Source organism: Pongo abelii, chromosome 10 (assembly GCF_028885655.2).
Source record: "Pongo abelii isolate AG06213 chromosome 10, NHGRI_mPonAbe1-v2.0_pri, whole genome shotgun sequence".
In the NCBI taxonomy this organism is placed as follows: domain Eukaryota; kingdom Metazoa; phylum Chordata; class Mammalia; order Primates; family Hominidae; genus Pongo; species Pongo abelii.
Genome location: NC_071995.2, coordinates 68,877,568 through 68,891,032, shown reverse-complemented (window position 1 = coordinate 68,891,032; position 13,465 = coordinate 68,877,568). Strand labels below are relative to the sequence as shown.

Sequence of the window (13,465 nt, the reverse complement as noted above, 5' to 3'; positions counted from 1 at the left end):
CTGATGCTGAGGCTGATGTTGATGTTTTCCTGTCATTGATGCTTGAAAAAAGAAAAACACTGATTGTGAATAGTTATCAATGAATCCCATCGGGTATGTATCACAGCACTTATTCTGTGATACTTCTAATTTGTTACTTGACTATTGTCGGTTTTCTTCCTCTTATGAAATCAGAAAACTTGTCTGTATCCTCCGCTCATAGCAGAATGCATGGTACATGGTAGATGCTTAATAAATATTTGAATAAAAGATTACTTTAGGAAGGCCTTATAATTATAGTTGATTATATCTTATACGGAGCCTCCTACCTTCTGTGAGAATCTGTTTTAAGCAGATAGGCCTTAGTCTCAGCCTGTGTAAATAAATAATACTTACTGAAGATCCTCTGGTCACTTGACTCAAATTACAATAAATGAGACAACTGAAAGGGAGAGATGTGGTAGAGGGAGAGTAGTTTTCTGTCACTGGAGCAAACAAAATGAGTTGGGAGTAATTGATAACATTTCTGATATTACTGAATAAGCACCATTCTTTATTAATAAAAGTGATATAATGATCCCGTTGCTTATGTTCTTAAAGTTCCCTTGCTTGTATAACCCAGGTCAGAGGTTTCCAAATTGTGGAGGTTATCATAGTTTAAATACATACTGAGGTTGACACCCTATTTGGACTATAGTCACTCTCTGGTTTAACATCATTATAGAAGGATCCACATTGGAACTACAAATCAGTAGTTAAATGGTTGTTATTGCATCTCTGCTCCAAAATATAATCAAATGAGTTGATTTGTGAGGCCAAGATAATTCAATGAAACCATGTTTGCATTTTGGCAACTTCTCTATGCACCAAATGTAATTAAATTTAACAAGCTTCTTTTTTTTCTTTATTTTTTTAAACCTACTACATATAGTATACTTTACTTAGTATTGAGAATCAAAGTTCCATTCGTCAATATTTTCAACTAGCATACACTGAGTATTTATTATGATCTAGTTTCCCCTTGGGATATCTGGAAATAGAGACAAATGAAATACAGTCTCTTGTTTTGCTTGGAAAATGTCCAGAGGGAAATATCAATAATTCAATAAAAATCATAAGCTAAGAACACAAGATGAACTCTTGTTAAGAGAAAATATGTGGGTCACTTGGCATCCTGAAATACTTGAACAAGTTTTCTGCATTTACATGAGTAGCAGATGTTCTGAAGGTGAAAGTCATGTACTCTGTCTATTCAGTGAAGATAAATGATGTTAATGGTGTCTCTGTATCTGGAGATGCTCCTGTTAATGCTAGGGCTCATGGGAGATATTTCCTTAGTGACCATCATATACCCATAGTCATCAACTCTTTGAGTCACTGTGAATTACAGTTCAAGAGGCTTGTTCTATCTTGTAATGTCATGTACTGTCTAGTTAATTTAATATTATGGACAATAAAAGGCATCAATGAGGAATTCTGTCAGGTCATTTCACTTTCAGCTTATTTGTGGTTTGGAGATTGATGAAGAAGCTGTGCTTTTCCTTTTGGGTGATGATTACATAGAGGCAATAGGCAATTTTGCTGCATTAGCTTTCCCTAGCCTCTAACCATGCTGTGGCTGTGGTAGCTGGCAACGCCAATTGCCAGTCCTAATGTTTCCTGTAATTCACTTAGATTACTTATGCACCTGATGATTTAGCAGCAAAACTGGGGAGGCAGGGTTATTTTTAAAATAAATCAACAATGTTTAGCTTCCTCAAAAAGCAAAGGGGTGATGCAATTAAATGTCAGCTGATTTGAAGATCCATTCCATACAGAAAATGGATGTATGGATGGAGCAGGAAGCAAGGGATATATTCTGGGGCAGCATAATGACTTTAATGGAATAATTGATGTGTGTTTGTGCTTATCATGTGTATACGTGTATAAAACATATATATCAATGCAGACCTTCTTGTTTGAGGGATATTGCAGTGGTACTAAGAATTATTTTGAGACTTAATTTATACTCAAATAGACCGTGTTCATGACTATCAGTATCTTGAACTAGAGAAATTATAGGCATTTTTTTTTCCAGCCAGGGTGAAAAGCTACACTCAACCTCTAAAATTTATATGTAACTTCTAAGACTTCCTAGCTCAGAAGGAAGGATCAAGCATTTTTCCTCCAATACTTTTCTCTTTCTTGTTTCAACTATCATTGGCAATGAATTTTAGAATGCTACCTTTAAAAAGGACATGAAAGTTGTGTCTCTTCTTCCTTCCTGATTCCCAATTGCCACCGCAAAGCATTTCATAAGAGCATTTGTCCACAAATGAATTTTTTTCCTCTTTCTTCTTTTTATTAGTAATCAGGAAAATTTATAGTTTATTTGTTACAAGGAGAGTACAGCACAATTAGAATGTTTATCCCAAATAATGCTAACTATGTTCCGGAACTCAATGAAGAAGCTGTTATTCGGATTTCTGTGCAAGTACAGTGTAGAGAAGATACTGAATGCCTCAAGGTCAGTGCTATGGTAAGAGGAAAAAAATACCACTTTAGATAAAAGTATGCTGTAAAATCCATAGCTCTTGTCACCGGATCCTCAGGATATTTGTCAGGACGCAAGGCCACAACACCAGGAAGGAGGGAACTCAGAGGTGCAAGTGAAAATGGTGGAATGGTAGCAACTACAGGCCATTTCAGTTCAGCATAGGCTGCTGAGTGAAGAATGTTCTAGCCTGGACAGAATCTGAGCAAACTGAGGACTAGTAAGGCTTGGGAATATAAGGGGTGGTTTTTGACGTCAGTGAAAGGGCATGGAAATGGGAAGATTATGATTTACTCTGTGAGATGGACTCGTGGGTAAGAAAAATAAAGGAGAAGAAGATGGAGGAGAAGAAAGAGGAAGAGGAGCAGCAGAAGGAAAGGAGACAAGGAAGAAGGGAAAAAGAAGGGGGGGGGTAGGGAGGAGAGGATACAGAGGCAGTTTTTAGGGAAGCAGGAAGCATTCTGTGAGCACATGGGAAGATGGTGGTGAGTTTCCAGGGGCTTGCGATCATCTCCTTGAGATCCTAGAATCCTAAAATTTCTTGTCTTGCTCACTACTCACCCAGATCAACACATAGACAGACATTCTATTGTTTCTGTGACACAGAACATTCTTTGCAAATACTTTTTATCAGGTATTTGACTTAGAAAGCTATTAAAGCAAAAAACATGTGATATCTACGGGGTTTAATTACATTCTAAACTCGGGTTTATGGCATACCTCAGCTTTGTTCCGCTGTTGACTACCTTTTGGATTCATCTTATAGGTAAAGTGATAATCTCTAGATATTATGTGAAGGGCTTTGAAAGTCTGGCTTTCTCATTGCTTTGCCACAGTAAAGAAATTTTGTAGCATTTACTGTGTGATGTGGATAAATAACTGTTGGATACTTTTTCAATAGACAAATTGGTTTAATTATAATTTTATATTTGTGTAGTGGATTACCCAAAGGATGGGCTTAGTCTATGTACATATCAACAGAATTCAGCCATGTCATAGAAGATGTATTGGTGAGGAATATGTTGTTGCAAGTGATGACAAATCCAACCCAAACTGGAGAAAATTTATTGGTTCAAATACTAACACTTTTGTAGTACATTTAGCTTTAGATATGGTTCAATCAACATTTAACATTTCTCCTGACATAAGAGAAAGTTAAGATCCCTGGGATATGTCTTAAAATTCAGACTGTTTGCCATTGAGCACTCTGCTTTAGTACAACCTATTGGATTCATTATATTTTGACCCCGAAAAGTCTCAAATCTGTGAAAAACTACAGTAGCCTGTATACTTCTTGACAGTGATTACTTACGTAGTAGGGACAATAGGTCTGTGCTGAGCTGTGAAGAAGCAGATGTCTAGGCTTATTCTTGAGCTAAGTGACTTGCTCATGGTGGGCAAACTCAAAAAAAGCATGGTTCGAACACATGCTTTGGGAAATTTTTTGAATTAATATGTGTTAAGGGCATATGGGATCAAAATAGTAAATATAATACCAAGTCCAAAATACTAAATTGGTGAAACACACAAGCCTACTATAATGTGAGGTGTGACTCAGATGTGCTTCAATATAGTTCCAGAACACCTGTCCCAAGTTCCTAGATGGGATGCATATAAAGCCCTAAGAGAATAAATCTGATTTTAAAAGTTGCAACACAAGGAGGTTGGTTAAACAACTATTGAAAGTATATGCATGCAAATTTACAAATGGAAAAGGAGAAATCATAGAGCAATCTGAGTCTATATGAGAAATTAAAGAATGATAAGGGAGGCATCACAAGTGAGTGGGAAAAGATTATTGACTACGTGAGATTGGCACAATTGAATAGCTTTTTTGCAAAAGATATCATGATAGTGATAAGTAAATTATTTTTTGCTAAGCATAAAACATTGATAGTATGCTAAGAACTATGCAAGTATTTTCTCATGTAATTGTTACAGCAAGCCTGTGGCAACAACAAAACTATTATCTCTGATTCTTTGCTTTTCTTTCTCTCGTAAATTATTGGAACATGCTGCTAACTAGTCACTGTATCCACTCTTTCCCATTTTTGTTATGGTGATCTGCAGAAAGTTGGAATCAGATCATATCACACCACACACACACACACAGACACACACACACATACACACATTCACGACTGCCTTCTCATTGCCATTGAACTAAAATTCAAACATTTCCCCATGGCCCACATCCTACATCACCTGGGATCCAAGATTCCCAGAACTCTTGCCTAAGGATTCTGATTCCATAGTTCTAGGATGGATCCCAGGAATCAATGCATTCAGGAAGCATTCTGGAGGATACTTGGGTTTTCAGAGGTTTGGGAAGCATAGCACACCACCTGGCCTATCCCTGTGTCTCTGAGTCCATCTCCTACCACACCACCTCTCCTTGACTCCTTGCAAACTGCTCTGGCCTTCTCTCTTCCTCAGGACAGCGAGCCTATTCCTGCCTGAATCAGGAATTTTACCCTTGCTGTTCTACCTAGAATAACACACTTCCTGCAAATCTTTTGTCTAGCACATAATGAAGGCTCATTAATTATTTTTAAATTAATAAATGTCAAATAACAGAATGCAGTTGTTTTGGACAATGAGATGATGAAAGATTTCTTATTGCATTTTTTTACCTCAACCTGTAGTAAATTTCCTACTTTTTTCTCCACCTTATTACTTAATTTTTTTTTCAGACAGAGTCTCGCTCTGTTGCCCAGGCTGCAGTGCAGTGGCGTGATCTTGGCTGACTGCAACCTTCGAATCCTGGGTTCAAGCAATTCTCCTGCCTCAGCCTCTCAAGTAGCTGGGACTACAGGCATGCACCACCAAACCCAGCTAAATTTTTTGTATTTTTAGTAGAGGCGGGGTTTCACCATGTTGGCCCAGCTGGTCTCAAACTCCTGACCTCAAGTGATCTACCTGCCTCGGCCTCCCAAAGTGCTGGGATTACAGGCATGAGCCACTGCGCCTGGCCCCTACTTAAATTTTTAACAGACAGCTTGGATAGTTTTCAGGAACAAATTTCAAAAGTAGAAATGTAAAACCAAAAAGAAAATAAACATTGGGAACATAGGCCATCACTGAAAGAAGGAGGGCGCTGTCTTACACCTAGCCAGAGTGACACTGTTTAAAACTACAGCTTCCAAAGACATTTATGTCCACCTGCCTGCATTATTTTTCTTCACAGTACTTATGAAGCGCTTCTAGCTAATATCTTTTATGTCTCTTTCTTCTCGAGTTATAATGTATGTTCCACAAGGTTGAGATTTTTCTATTTTGTTCCTGCTGTATTTCCAGTGACCACAATGATATAGGGGCTCATAATTATTTATTTGATGAAAGAATGAGTTGATGCCAAAAGAAACACAATTCAAAAGCTTGTAATTAAATAAATAGTACATCTCATTATCAAGAAAATATGATTGAATATGCAATTTTAACACTTAATTACCTATTATATGATCTCGTTTTACATTTTCTCTCCCCACCTAGAGTGCAAATTCCATTAAAAATATACTGGTTTTATATCTATAACCTTTCAGTAGCAAATGCAAAATAGCTAGTCAATGAATATTGATGATTGCTTAATCTATTCCCAGGATTCAAAATCATTTGAGTTGACTTAAAGGATCCACAATAGCCATTTCACAGATACTAATAAAAAATAAAATACAGCTTTTAGTTAGACTTTATTTTTAAGAAAGTCTAGAAAAAGAAATTCAATGATCTACTCCAGAAGTTTGGTTGAACTTTTGTTCTTCTCTTAATGCTTCCTATTAAATTATAAGATCTTATATAATCACCTTCTTATATAATCGCCAGACTTGCATTGCAGAAAGCTTCATGCTTAGATTTCCCCAGCTATTACTGTATCCTTGCAAAATAGTCTTGAAGTAGAAATTCCGTTCTTGAGCTTGGCATCCTGACAGTCATAACTGTCACCATCTGTTGCTTTTCCCCATTTCTAGCTATTAAAGCAGCAAGGAGGATGCTGGAATGCACTCTGGAAAAGCTAGAGGCTAAGCCTGAGCAATGTCTGTGTGAGGTTACAAACCTGGACCACTCAGTGCATCTGCTTGTTTGGGATCATACACATTCAATATTAGGATGATTCAAGTCTTAAGAGAGCTGGTGTAATTGATTGTCATTACTAAAGATAGGCCTTGCTCTCCAGGTGCAATGAATGAGCAGGGAATAACTTAGTAATATTTTTGTCCTGATTCCAAAAATTATGCATTTTCATACAGTTGTAGAATATTTAGAAAGTTCAGATAAGGAAAAGGGGAAATAAAAACCATCCATAACCAGCCAGGCGTGGTGGCTTACGCATGTAATCCCAACACTTTGGGAGGCCAAGGCGGGCGGATCACCAGGTCAGGAGATCGAGACCATCCTGGCTAACACGGTGAAACTCCATCTCTACTAAAAACACAAAAAATTGGCCAGGCATGGGGGTGGGTGCCTATAGTCCCAGCTACTCAGGAGGCTGAGGCAGGAGAATGGCATGAACGCAGGAGGCGGAGCTTGCAGTGAGCTGAGATTGTGCCACTGCACTCCAGCCTGGGCGACAGAGCAAGACTCCATCTCAAAAAAAAAAAAAACAAAAAAAACCCTTAACTGTTAAATAATCAAGGTAATCTTGTTCTCTATATATATTCTTTTCTATGTACAGGTATGCATGTATTTTTTACAAAAGTATGAAATCTGCATATATGTGCTTTATAATTTTTTAGTTTATATGTTTACATTATGGATGGCTTTCCAAGTCATTAACTATCTTTGTACAGCATCACTTTTAACAGCTGCTAAAAATTTCATTGTATAGTAGATTTCACCGTTTTATATATTGACTTATATTCCCAATACAGTCATTGATTTAAGGCCACTCATCCTGAGAAGGAGAAATAAATGATGACTATATCAAATATAGTATTATTTTCTAAGCAACTGCCCAATTAATATTACTGAGAGAATTTGGTGAGCTTATCTCAGGGAAAGCTACTTTCTTTATAAATTTTTCATAGAATTGTAATATAGGATCTAATTTTTTTCATTTGGGCAAATTATGTACGTCTCATAGATCTTAGACCTTAAATCTTAAGTAAGGTGAAATATTTAAAATAGCCAAAGGAGTAAACAGAACAAAAAAAGAGAATGTTCTGATTAGAAGATACAAAACATTCTATTTCATAACTTATCTTTGAGGAAGAAGGACAGTGCTGTTCCTCTTTATGTTGGAGCCTGAAAAGCTTTTTTTTTTTTTTTTTTTTTTTTTGAGACAGAGTCTTGCTCTGTTGCCCAGGCTGGAGTGCAGTGGCACGATCTCGGCTCACTGCAAGCTCCGCTTCTCGGGTTCACGCCATTTCCTGGCCTCGGCCTCGGCCTCCGGAGTAACTGGGACTACAGGCTCCCGCCACTACGCCCAGGTAATTTTTTTTTTTGTATTTTTTAGTAGAGATGGGGTTTCACCGTGTTAGCCAGGATGGTCTCGATCTCCTGACCTCGTGATCCGCCCGCCTCGGCCTCCCAAAGTGCTGGGATTATAGGCGTGAGCCACCGCGCCTGGCGAAAAACTTTTTTTAATCCAAAATTTCCACAGTAATGTCAAAAAATGGGATCTGCAGATAAACAAAATAGTATCTTTTCTCTGGAGCAAATATTTACTTGGAGCTTTCAGTTCTCTCTAAAATTGCCTTTGGTTTTCCAGTTGTTAAGAACTGTTCTCCCGTGTGTCTTTTATTAATGACTTTGTCCCCTTTTCTTTCTTTCCTTCTTTGTCTATTTATCTGTAATCATAAGTGCCTGTAAATCATGCTTACTACCTTGTTACTATGCAATAGTTCAGTTAAAAATCTCACTGCTAGTGGATGATTATACTGGGCTTTCGGGGCATTTGGCCCTGCTCCTGAGTGATGGGATTGGCACCACTTAGCAAAATGCTTAAGTTTCTCACTGTGATCCCTATGACTCACACGGTAGAAACGTGTTTCTTTCTCTTGCTTTAGGAAAAATACAAAAGCTAAAAGTCCCTAGAAGGTTCTCTCCCTGGACAAAGTTAAGAAGCTTAACTCCCAGTGCTAGTCTACAATTGGAATGTGAGTCTAGAGTTCAGACAGGTCACAGCCAAAGCTTTAGACCTGGGAGATAGCCACAGACCCACGCATGGCAGTTAACACTGTTTGAGTGGGTGAGAGAATGCAGACAGAGGGAAATAATAGAATAGAATAAGCGATCACTGTGGCAGAAGTGGAAAGAGGACCAACACAGAGAAGGAACAGATGGCAATGTAGGAGCTTCATTGTATAAATTCTTCCGGCAATCTTGACCACTCAAAAGATTTCAGCCAAATATTAGATTTTCATGACAATTGAAGTCTGCTTCCTAACTAATCCTTTCATTTTTTTCCTGGGAGGGTATAAGACCCCAGATCTGGCTGTGACATTATTAAGACATGTGAAATAAAACTCAGTATTTTAATAAAGTAACACGGTTTCTACTGACATTTTAAAAAACTCAAAAAATGAAAAGCACGGGGCTTTTCATTTAACTTAGTATAGTCCTTGGCACACAACAATTCTTAAATACTTGAACCAAAAAGAAAGAAATTATCTGCAGGTTAAAGGAGAGAACTGGGGGGGAATGTGGAGAAATTATCAAAATAAGCCAAAGTCCTAGCTTAAGCTGTGTGAAGATATTGTTATTGTTAAGATATTATCCACACTCAGGTAATCTTTCGGCTTACCAGAGAAGTGGTAAGACTGGGGAAAACATTGGAAGTAATTCAAAAATAGCTATAGCATAATAGAATGGCTCAAATCCTTGCTGTTTCCCCTCTAATTTTTATGTGACTTAAGTCTGTGTTTCATTATCTTTTTTATTGTTGTTTTTTGAGATGGAGTTTTGTTCTTGTCACCCAGGCTGGAGTGCAATGGTGCGATCTCAGCTCACTGCAACCTCCACCTTCTGGGTTCAAGCGATTCTCCTGCCTCAGCCTCCCCAGTAGCTGGGTTTACAGGCACCCGCCACCAGGTTCAGCTAATTTTTGTATTTTTAGTAGAAACAGGGTTTCACTATGTTGGCCAGGCTGGTCTTGAACTCCTGCCACCAGCCTTGGACTCCCAAAGTGCTGGGATTACAGGCGTGAGCCACTTTACCAAGCCTTCATTATGTTTTAAATGGGAGGATTAAAATTACCAACTTCATAGAGGTGTATAGATTAAATGTTAAAGCACATTGAATACTCTTACATGTCACCTAGTGCATAGTGAACACTCAATAAGTAGTAACTATAGGAAGAGAAATGTTATTGCTATTTTATAGACAAAGTACAGATCAAAGTAACTCGTTAATATAACTGGGACTCAAACCAGTAGCAGAATAGGTGAGGATCTGGAGCTTACAAACACTTGAGGATATGAAGCCTCTTTGGATCAGTGTTGGCAACAAGTGATATAAGTCTAAACATTAGAAAATGCGATCAAGGAAGACTAGCAAGAGGTTTCAGATGAAGATTTTGGCAAATTTAAAAAAAATGGGTCTTATTCAATTATCATATTCCCAGTCACTATGGGATAATAAAGTTTTTATAAATAAATGTAAACACAGAGGCAAACTCTTGCGTCTTGCTGGACTGGCCTCCTTGACTCTTATTTCTTGTTTCCCACTTTTCTCCAAAGTGTTTAGTATGATAAGGGCGGGTCTCCTGGTGATGTTTTAGTCTAGAGTGTTCTTGGTGTTCTATATCCTCTGGGAAGCCAGGGCGGGTGGGTAGCAGTCACGGTAGTGACTTAGGATACAGATTCTGACCATCACTACCTCCTATTTATCCTACCTAGTGATGGGGTGCAAAGAATCTTGGAATCAGCAATAACAAGTAAAGGAATAGTTCCAAAAGGAAATACCTCCAGGGCTAAGCCAGTGTAAATATTTAATGACAAAGCTTCTAGATTTGGAGATCTCTTCACTTTCTCTTGCGCAGGATTAGATTTCAATTTGCTTCTTGGAGTTTGGAAAGAAAGATGTTGATGTAGGGGATTCAGTGGTCCAGCCACGGGATGACAGAATAAAATCCTTTAACCAGGTTGAAGAAGATTGGTAATAGAGTTATCGGTATGAAACTAAACAAGAAATCCAACAGAGTAACGCAAATGCTGTGTCACAATAGTGTCACAATAAACACCCAATACTTCAGAAGAGAAAACAAATATATGAAATGTTCAACTCTCCACCTTTTAATTAAAAAGAAAATATCCTTTCCTTATGCTTATTATAAGAGAACTATTTCAAATATATTTGCTTCTTCTCGCTGTTGAATCTATTCATTGTGTCAGAATGACTTCAGAAATACAAACATGCATGTTGTCACCATAGCTATCTATCGTTGTCCTTTCATAAAGAAGATTGGTCAGAATCTTCTACTTAAGACATTTTCTAAATTTTGTTTTTGAAGGATGAAAATATAATCCAGCCAATATTCATATCTCAAGTTGTTTCTTTCCTTACTAGATGACGTATTTGAACCCTTTGAGTCTAGCAAAGTCAAGAGAACATTACCAACTTTAGATATCTTTCCATTTGACCTAGATTTTCACATGGTTTAGGCTTTTGACTGAAACAAGAAGTTAGCAGCAAATAACTTCCAATAAAAAGGCCCATTTTTGAGGGGATAGGCCAAATGTTCACAAACAATTTCTACAATTGTGGGAAGAGGTGGGTGGGCGGGGGTGTGTGTGTGTGTGTGTGTGAGATGTTTGCCCTCCTCTCTGAAAATGATAGCCAGGTGATGCAAATTCCAAGACAGCCTGAAGGACTTAGAGAATACTGAGAATAATACATGTTAGGATGACCAGGGCGAGGAATCTGTCTTACTGCTAAGTTTCCCCTAATTATTTCATGCTCCTATTGCTGACCTAGTGAAGCTGCATTATTTAAGAATTTGTTTATTTTTCCTGCCTGAGAACATGGCAACTAGAATTATGGTTTTTAACCTGAGCAAGTACATGTTGTTTCTATGTGCCTTGAGCCATCAAGTTCATTTCTGTTTCTTTTTTTTGAAGCTGGTCTGTTTTTAAACAGGAAATTTTAGGCAGCGTATAGCAAAATCTACTTGAATGGGCTGCTAGGCAAATTCTTTGGATATAGGCTTTAAAAAATCAGCAGTCATTGTGTGTGGGAAAATGAATTAAAAAATTTTGTTTCATGTATTACAAGTGATGATGTCATCTGTATGTTAAGTATCTTTTAAAATAAAAAATCAAATTGATAAAATCAAGTCTATGCCAAGCTGGATTATTAAAAATAGCCAAGTTAAAGGAAACAATACATTCTGGTGAGGAGCATAAATAAGTCATGGAGACTTGAGAATCTGTAAGTAATATCTGTGAGGAACTAGAAATAAGTAAGGACAATGGGCTTCTCAGATGTGTAAAGATTTCGAATGGACACTGAATTCTTGCTCCTTGAAACATTCATTCGCTCAAAAAAATTATTGAATTTCTACTGAACTCTAAGCAGTACAGTAGACTCTAGGGATACAACAGGGAACAAGATAAGATCATTGCAGCTGTGTAGTTTATATTCTAATCGAAGAAAGACAACAAAACAAGTAAACAAATGAACATGATAATTTTGGATAGTGCTAAGTGCAATGACGGAAACAAAACAAAGCCATGTGGCAGGGAGAAAATAGTGGGGACTACCTTACACTGGATATTGAAGGATTCTATTAGATATTCAGAGATACTTTGAGAGTAAATCAAGGTATACTTAGAAGCTGTGTGGTAGAATAACTATGGAGTCAGTAGAACTGTGTTAGGATCCCAAATTAGGCATTTACTAATTAATTGTGTTTCCTTCAATGACTAAGTTAGCATCTTGTATTTCAGTTTCCTTGTTTATAAAAAAAGTGATACTTATAATACCCACCCTATGGAATTATGGGAATTGAATGAGATAAGGTATTGGAAGCACTTAGCATCACTCTTGACACATACTAAGATCCTTATAAAAACTGACTGTTACTATTAACATTATATGGAACAGTGAAAAATGTATCTTTCTGGCCTCAGTACCAAGAATACTTGTATTTCTCCTAAGCCATTGGTTGGCTGGTGATTATATCTTTTAAATGCTGAGAATCATGATTATTTTATTTCCTTTGACTGCTAAAAAGCTGAGGGCCAAAATTGTTGTTTACATCTAACAAATACAGAGACCTTTACTGAATGCCTTGTTTATTTTGTGAACTAACCTCATTCTTGGCTGGATGTTTTCTTCACTCATTTTTCCTGTAATTTAATTTTTTTATTTCCTTACTTTTTATTCAATTATATTTTGTATTATGCGTGCTTTTGCAAGCTGCCACAAATCTTTTCTGTAACATATTCTGTCTAAACAAATAGTCACTACACCAAAATAGCAATCAGTGTGGACAAGTTGAGTCTGAATACAACACAGCAAGAACTCCCCTTACAGGGAGAAATTGTTTATCCATTGAGCATGGAAAAAAAAGAAACTATATTTATTAAGATAGAATTACAATATACGTAATGATCTGTTTGGCTCATTGCTCAGCAGGCCCCAACATCAGTCCAATCTTAAATGTTGGGGACCAATTCTCCTTCCTAATGTGAGCAGCTTGAGGCAGTGGTAACAGAATGGTTTTGGAAGTAGACATGACGGGTTCATGTGCTTGTTCTACTGCAGACTGCCTTTGAGATCGTGGGAAAAATCAATGAACATTTCTGAGTCTTTGTTTCTTCTTTTTTTTTTTTTCTAACAATAGGATCTGTACACTTCTATTCTTCAAATTGTTTATCAACATTAAAAATAAAAAGGGAGGTAACTACAAAAGGATACCTTGCTTTACAATATAATGTGCCATCAGTTTGTTTTACATATCGTTTTTTTCTTTTTAATTATACTTTAAGTTCTAGGGTACATGTGTACAACGTG

The 13,465-nt window shown here is 37.2% G+C and overlaps 1 protein-coding gene across 1 annotated transcript in view; it reads left to right on the top strand.

Moving 5' to 3' along the window:
• The window catches only part of PTPRR (protein tyrosine phosphatase receptor type R), a 276,888-nt gene that overhangs the window by 27,897 nt on the left and 235,526 nt on the right, over window positions 1-13,465 (top strand).